This window comes from Cervus canadensis, chromosome 18 (assembly GCF_019320065.1).
Source record: "Cervus canadensis isolate Bull #8, Minnesota chromosome 18, ASM1932006v1, whole genome shotgun sequence".
In the NCBI taxonomy this organism is placed as follows: domain Eukaryota; kingdom Metazoa; phylum Chordata; class Mammalia; order Artiodactyla; family Cervidae; genus Cervus; species Cervus canadensis.
Window position 1 is genome coordinate 53,124,606 of NC_057403.1, and position 7,531 is coordinate 53,132,136.

The window sequence follows — 7,531 nt, forward strand, 5'->3', positions numbered from 1 at the left end:
GTTGGCTGCAGAATCAGAGAACCCAGTCGCACGGGGGGACTTTTTTGGCATTATCTACCTCACATCTCGGCGGCGAAAGCAGCCCTTGTTTATACGAAGCGATCCCCACATGCTAAATTTGGAAATTCTACGTATTTCTCTAATCCTCCAGGCCCCAGGCAGGTCGGGGCCTCCTCTAAGAAGCTGCCCCACTTCCCCGCGTCCCTCGGTCTCCGGCCCAACTGCCCATTGCGACAGGGGAAGGCCTGGGGCGAGGAGGCTCGGGGCAGCCCGGCCCACGCCAGCAAGGAACTGAGCACTTCTCCCCAGCCAAGGAGGCGCTCCGAGGCCGGCCGGCGGTTTTATTTTTAAGTGTCTGTGTACACATGTATATAATACGGCTCCCTCCGGACCGGCCCAGCCTGATCTTTGGCAGAACCTCAGGGCTCCAGTCCATGGGAGTGGACCGGGGACGAAGGGGAGGCCTGTGCAAAGGCAGCCTGAATCGATAAGGAGCCTCAGTAGCCCAGGCTGGCATGATAGCGGGGAAGGAATGCAATATAATAAGGAACACTCACGTTTTATCTCTGTTCTTGAAGACATTTGCGAGGGAGGAAATAACACCATTTCGGGCAACAGATAAAGGAGATGGAGCTGCGATGGTTCATCTGCAGAGCTCACAGCTCTCCCCCTCCATGCCCCACTCCCCCACACCCAGCCCCCGTCCTCTACCTGCTTGAAAATGCTGGAATTTTGCTTTGAGCCTTCTTGCTGCTGCTGCAACATCTTATCACATACCAGCCACCTCCCCAGGCTCCAGCCTCCCTCTCAGCCTCCCTCTAAGGCCTCCTCCCATCACAGCTCACACCTCCAGCAGTCTGAGATCTGAGCGCTGCACCTTATCACCTGCAGAAAATCCAGGACAAGCTGGCCGATGGGGGCCCAGACACAACAAGACCAAGGCAGAGCTCTGGGTGGCCTCCTGACCATCACATCACTCCTTGCTCTGCAGCTGAGGCCATTTCTTTTGCCAAAACCAGGCACATCCCAGGCCCTAGAGCCCACCCAGGGACAAAAGGAAGAAGTCACTCCTGTGTTTGGAGTGCAGGCTACGTGCCAGCGACTGACTGACTTCGGGTCATCGCATCTTGTCTCAGGGTGGGTGTCTCCCAGGCAGAGCCTGAGACAAGGGTTCTCACACAAATGGATGAGCTGGGGACAACCCCAGGAGACAGCAGCAGGGAGGGAGGGAAGAGGGAGACAGGGAAGGGAAGGCGCCAGTGACTCAGTTCCAGGCGACCGGAGCATAAGTCCCTCTGGGGAGCTCCGTGGAGGAGTGTGGACACACACCCCAGGGTTACCCCCTTCCCAGAGGGGACAGCGAGTTTGGGAAGTTGCCCACTCACTCCCAGCATCATTGGTCAAGAGCTGCTCCCATGTGGGCCCTCCCCTGAGCCTGCTGCCCACCCTGGGTACGTGGGCACAGCCCATTCTTATAGCCAGATAGAGCCCTCAGGCCGAGCAGGACAGGGCAGGCAGTTAGAAGCCAGACTGGAATTTTCCCAAACAGCCAGAGTGAGGGATGCAGATGGGCACAGAGAGTTTAAGGTCACTCACCTGGAAAGAAACAGAAATGAAGGCCACACCCTGGGGGTCTTATACTCTTAGCCGATGCCCCACGGCCCCAGCTCTCAGACGTGAAGCCAGGTTGGCTTGGCATAGAGCCCTCTCCCCAAACCAGGTCTGGTCTCTATTCAGAGCTTCCCTGGTGGCTCAGACGGGAAAAAAATCCGCCTGCAATGTGGGAGACCCAGGTTTGATCCCCTGGGGAAGGGAATGGCAACCCACTCCAGTATTCTTGCCTGGAGAATCCCATGGGCAGAGGAGACTGGCAGGCTACAGTCCATGGGGTCACAAAGAGTCGGACACGCCTTATTAATTCAGATGACTGTCCATGAAATCCTCTGGCTTCTTATCAGGAACATACACTTTATTTGGGCAGGTCTTTCATATGCTATGTTGCAAATACTCCAAAGGTTAATGTTACCCTTTAAGTGGCCATAACTAAATTCTGTTGGGACTATCTAAGCTATAACCAGATTCAACAGATGTTTATGGCAAAACATATTTTCTCCTCTAAGAAATAAAATTAAGAGTCTAATAGATAGGAGAGTTGTGAAGACTAGTTTTTATAAAGGCTATGTGGATATTGGTTTGGGCTGAGCATGTACTCAGGTAGCTGTGTGTGGAATGCCTCCTGATCCCCTAGAACGCTGATGACCTAATGCAACCACTTCTGTAAAAAAACAGTCCAACCTAGAGTGAAATCTAGTGTCACCAGTAACAATATTACAGTCTGGGGTGAAGCTACTTGTAGAGGAGTGGATATAAAAGTGGTTCATGCTCATTTATCCAGCGGAACAGGATGGTCTTATACTATTGTTTTTACAGATATTTACAGATAATTTTAAACTTTAAGAGACATAACATTCCTCTTCTTCTGAGGATCAATTCAGCTCACTGATTTTGCTGCATGTCACATAGAGGTGGCTTGTGATATCTATGTAGTGTAGAGATATCTATGTAGTGGTTTGTCAATTTTTTTCATGTTACAGCAATTATTCATATGAAGTCTTTTTGTTTTTTTTTAAGATTATTGGGGTTTTTTCTTTCTTTTTTTTTGGCTGTTCTGAGTCTTCATTGCTGCGAGGGTTCTTCTGTCATTGCTGTGAGCAGGGGCTCCTCTCCAGCTGCCTTGCGTGGGCTACTCATTGGTGTGGCTTCTCTTGTTGTGGAGCATGGGCTCTGGAGCACAGGCTAGGTAGTTGCAGCTCACATGCTTTGTTGCCTTGAGGCATATGGGATCTTCAAGGACCAAGGATTGAAATGGCGTCTCCTGCATTGGCAGACGGATTCTTTACCACTGAGCCAACAGGGAAACCCTGATTATTATTTTTAATATTTATATATTTATTTGGCTAGGCCAGGTCTAAGTTGTGACACATGGGATCTTCAGTTGTGACATGTGAACTTAGCTGCAGCATGTGGGATCTAGTTCCCCAACCAGTATTCAGACCTGGGCCCCCTCCCTGCATTGGGAGCTCAGAGTCCTAGTCACTGGCCCCCCAGGGAGGTCCCCCTGTGAAGTCTTATGTAGAACTTCAAGATGTGAGATAGAGAAACATGAAGCTATTTTGATAGAAATCGGGTAAGGAGTTCTAGTTGAAACTTCTGTTTCCCATCCCCACCCACCCACCCCAACCATGGTGCTTGCTTATATACCTCCATGCAACCCCAAGGACTGGGGGAAAAAACAAAACAGCATGTAAAACACTAATTAAAGACCAAATCCAACAACTGGAATATGAGAAAAGTAAAGGACAAGCAATGTTAACACATTAAAGTGTTAGTTTCTAAAAAAAAAAAAAATACCCCAGTCAAGAATGTGTTAAGTCATTTGGATAACACAACAGAGCAAGTCTGAAGACAGGCTCAAATCAGAATTCAGCTTTCTTGATTCTGGGCTGCCCTCTAGAGCCGCAGATAAGCCAGAATACTCAGTAGAGATTCCAGAAGGGTCCTGCCATAGCAGTCAGGCTGAAGGGACCCTAGAGTAAAGGCTAACAAAGATTAAAAACAAGCCTCAAAAGGATCAAGCTGGTTTTCAAGTAACTTAACCTCCTGCCAAAATAAATTTCAACCCTCTTTAGTGGAAGACAACCAAATCCAACAACTCAATAAATAACAAGCATTTGTAATGTTTGGCGTCCAATCAAAAATGACTAGACACATGACAAGCAGTGAAATGTGACCTATAACTAGGATAAAAATCAGTCAAAAGAAGCAGAGCCAAAAGTGACGGTAATGTCAGAATTAGCATGGAAGAACTATGAACAGATTTAACAGATATGCTCAAGGATTTAAAGAAAAACATAAACATAATGGAGAAAGAATTGGAAGATATGAAAGAGAACCAAATGAGATGTTACAAACTGAAAATACTGCATCTAAAATGAGTGTTTCACTGTAGAGAAGATTAATCATGGCAGAAATAATGGATGCTTTCAAATTGTGGTGCTGGAGAAGACTCTTGTGAGTCCCTTGGACTGCAAGGAGATCAAACCAGTCAATACTAAAGGAAATCAACCCTAGATATTCACTGAAAGGGCTGTTGCTGAAGCTCCAATACTTTGGCCACCTGATGAAAAGAGCCAACTCATTGGAAAAGACCCTCATGCTGGGAAAGATGGAAGGCAAAAGGAGAAGGGGACAACAGAGGATGAGCTGGTTGGGTGGTAACACCAAATCAACAGACATGAGTTTGAGCAAACTCCAGGAGATAGTGGAGGACAGGGAAGCCTGGGGTGCTGCAGTCTATGGGAAGAGAGTCAGAGATGACTTAGCAACTGAACAAAAACAGCGATCGCTATAGAAGAAACCAATGAACTTGTAGGCACAGAAATGGGAGCCATAGAAACCGAAGCATGATTGCATGGGGCAATATCAGTCTAAAGTGCATGTAATTGGAGTCTTAGAAGGAGGAGACAGGGAAAGAGAAAGGAGTGGAAAAATAATTGAAGAGTTAATGGCTAAAATCTTTCCAAATTTGCTGCAAACCATAACCTGCTAATTCAAGAAGATCGCTGGAATTCAAGCAGGATCAACACAAAGGAAAAACACCAAGGCTGATCGTGATGAAATTGCTGCAAAACAATGATAAAGAGTAAAACTTTAAAGCCAGAAAGAAAAAAATACACACCGAATTCAAGAAACGAACATAAAACTCCTCAGAGATGTCTCATCAGGAAAGGCAGCCATTGCGGCTGCGAAGCTGATGAGTAAGGAGCCAGCTGAGTTAGGAAAGTTCCCTTAAGCATCCGGCTGGAGTGGCATTCATTCCACCCTGCAATGACCTACACTGGCACGGCATGTGCCCGGCGGCTGTCTCTCTACTCACTAGGTTTAGCCCCTGCAGTAGACAAGATCATTTCTCAAAAAATATTCACTCCCTCCCCAACACAGACCTCCATAGAAAGATTGTATCTTTCCGCGGCTTGACCCCAAGCTCTGAGCTGAGACTTTCTTGGACTAAGGCATTCGCAGACAGCACATTCACAAAGTCTCGATAAGAGCTTGCACACCTGAGTTCTCCCCCTGACAGTCCCGTCTTTGACCTCAAGAAGGACGTGCCCTGGGGCAGCTTGCGGAGCCTAGCTCAGCCAGACTTCAGCCAGTCTCAGCCAGACCTCTTCATGCCCGTTGCGTGGGCCCTTTTAACTCGTTTTGAAATAAGTCTGAGCATTCACTATGTTGGCTACGTATGTGTAACCCCAAGCAAACCACTTAACCACTCTGGGTCTCAATTTTCCTCTTCTGTAAAATAGACATGTCAGATGGGATCAGTGGGTTCCAATATTTTCTCCACAAAAGGCCTCTTTTATTGTTTTTCCATTCAAAACACATTTGGGGAAGTTCCCTGTTATGTGAAGAAAATGAGTGTTCAATTATAATTAATATAAATGGGAAAATCAAATTCACGTATAGCTAAGAGTGCAATGGGTGGAAAGACATGAAATAGTACCCCATTTAGGGTATCTGATTAGCACAGGCAAAAATAGTCACAAGGTAGCATACAGTTTCCAGTGTTGTTCAATCTCTGTCATGTCAGACTCTGCAACCCCTCGGACTGCAGCACAGTTTCCATGGAATCTTGTAAAATAATGAAATGAGCCCTAGGACCCTTCAAGACCACTTCCCAGGGATCTGTGTTGGGGATTCTCCCAGACTTTTAAACCCACAACTTTTTTGCTCAACAGTGTTTGCAGAGAGGGTCCTGCCTCCTCCAGAAGCAAAGAGGTGTTCTTAGCGAGCAATCCTTCCCATGACCACGTGTCTTCATTGCCTCTTTCTGGACCAGCACACACGCATTCCCCTAACACACTGACCATTCTCCACACTCAGGACAACCCACTAGTCCATGAAGTTGTATTTTCTTTATTGTCATTAGTTTGCTTTTCAAACTTTGGCCTCCAGCTTTCCCCTGTCCTTGACTCTCTCAGTTCTTCTGACTCTCATTTCTCGGCCCAGTGTTTGACCCACTGCCCCCCCCACAGCTGTCCATGTGGGTCCCGCTGAAGGCAGACCCTGAGCCTTGAGTGCCCCGAGTTTCTCTGGGAGGTGACCCCCGGCAGCACAATGAGGGCACGGGAAAGTGAGTCAGGGCCGGGCGGCATTAGCGGGAGGGCTACTGTTGGATGTGACGGGGGTTCAGTGCCGCGGGGTCCTCTCTGACAGATGTGCTTCAAGGTTGTCCCACTAAAGGATGGGGGATCTGGGTGTTCACCCACCAAATCCCACCCATCCTCCCTCGAGGATTGCCCCTGGAGGCATTAAGTCGTGGGGGACGCTGTCGTAGAGAGGAGAGGGGCAGAGGCTCAGGGTGCACAGGGCCCAGCCAGCAAGCTGGAGGTGACCTTCTGGGTGAGCTGCCGACGGCGCCCCAGCAACACTGCCCCCAGGTAGCGGACACTGCCAGAGACCGAGCCCCGCGCTTCGTGGCCATCACATGGCTGGCCTCCTCACTGATCCTGTTTGGCAGGTTTTACTCTTGCTCCCATTTCACAGATGAAGACAGCAAGGCTTCGAGAAGTTGTCTATCTTCCCAAAGTCACCTGGCTAGTGACTGACACAAGCAGGATTAGACGCCCGCCGGACTCCAGCCTGGTGAGCAGCGGGCCACTCCTTCCACCGGCCCATGGCTCCAGAGGCTCCATGAGCTCTGACCGCCGGCACGTCTCAATCCCACAGCCCCTCTAGGCTCACGAGAGGACGGACGCCCACCACCCTCACCCCGCAGCCCTAGAGAGTTCCACAAGCCTGCCCACTCCGGGCCCCGCTGGAGGACAGACCCCTGCCGTCCCTGGCCGTTGCCCTGCAGATGAGCGCAATTAGAGGGCAGAGCAGGGCAGTGTCGGGAAACACGGTTCTGTGGAGGCTGGCACAAGGGATTTGTCGAGAATACCAGCCTCCTGTGACCAGTGCCCAGGGAGCGAGGCAGGCGACCGCCATGCCTCCCAGGTCAGCACCAGTTCCTCCTCCAACCGCATTTAAGAAGAGGCTTGCAGAAGAACAAAGCCGGCGGGCTGGACGACCGGCCGATCCCGGCCCGGCTGGTTAGGGTGATTCCAGGACAGACACTGATTAAGCTGCTTATGGTTTTGGCTCTGAACCCACAGAGCTCAAGGCAAAAGAAGAATGATCTGAGAGCCAGGCCCACGCGGAACCTTCAAACAGGGCTCGGAAGGCTGTGGCCAAGCCCGCCCAGCCCCCACGCCATCTGTCCCTGCCGCCTGGGAGCCTCCAGCTCAGTGATGCCGTGGGAGACAAGAGGACTCAGGGAGAGGGGGGCGGGCAGCAGGATCTGGGGTCACACCACTGTCCTGTCACCAACTAGTCCATTTCCCAGGGCTCCCACAGCAAAGTACCCCGAACTGCCTGGCTTTAAAGAACATGAAACTCTCCTGTCACACTTCTTGAGTCCACAGGTTCAAAA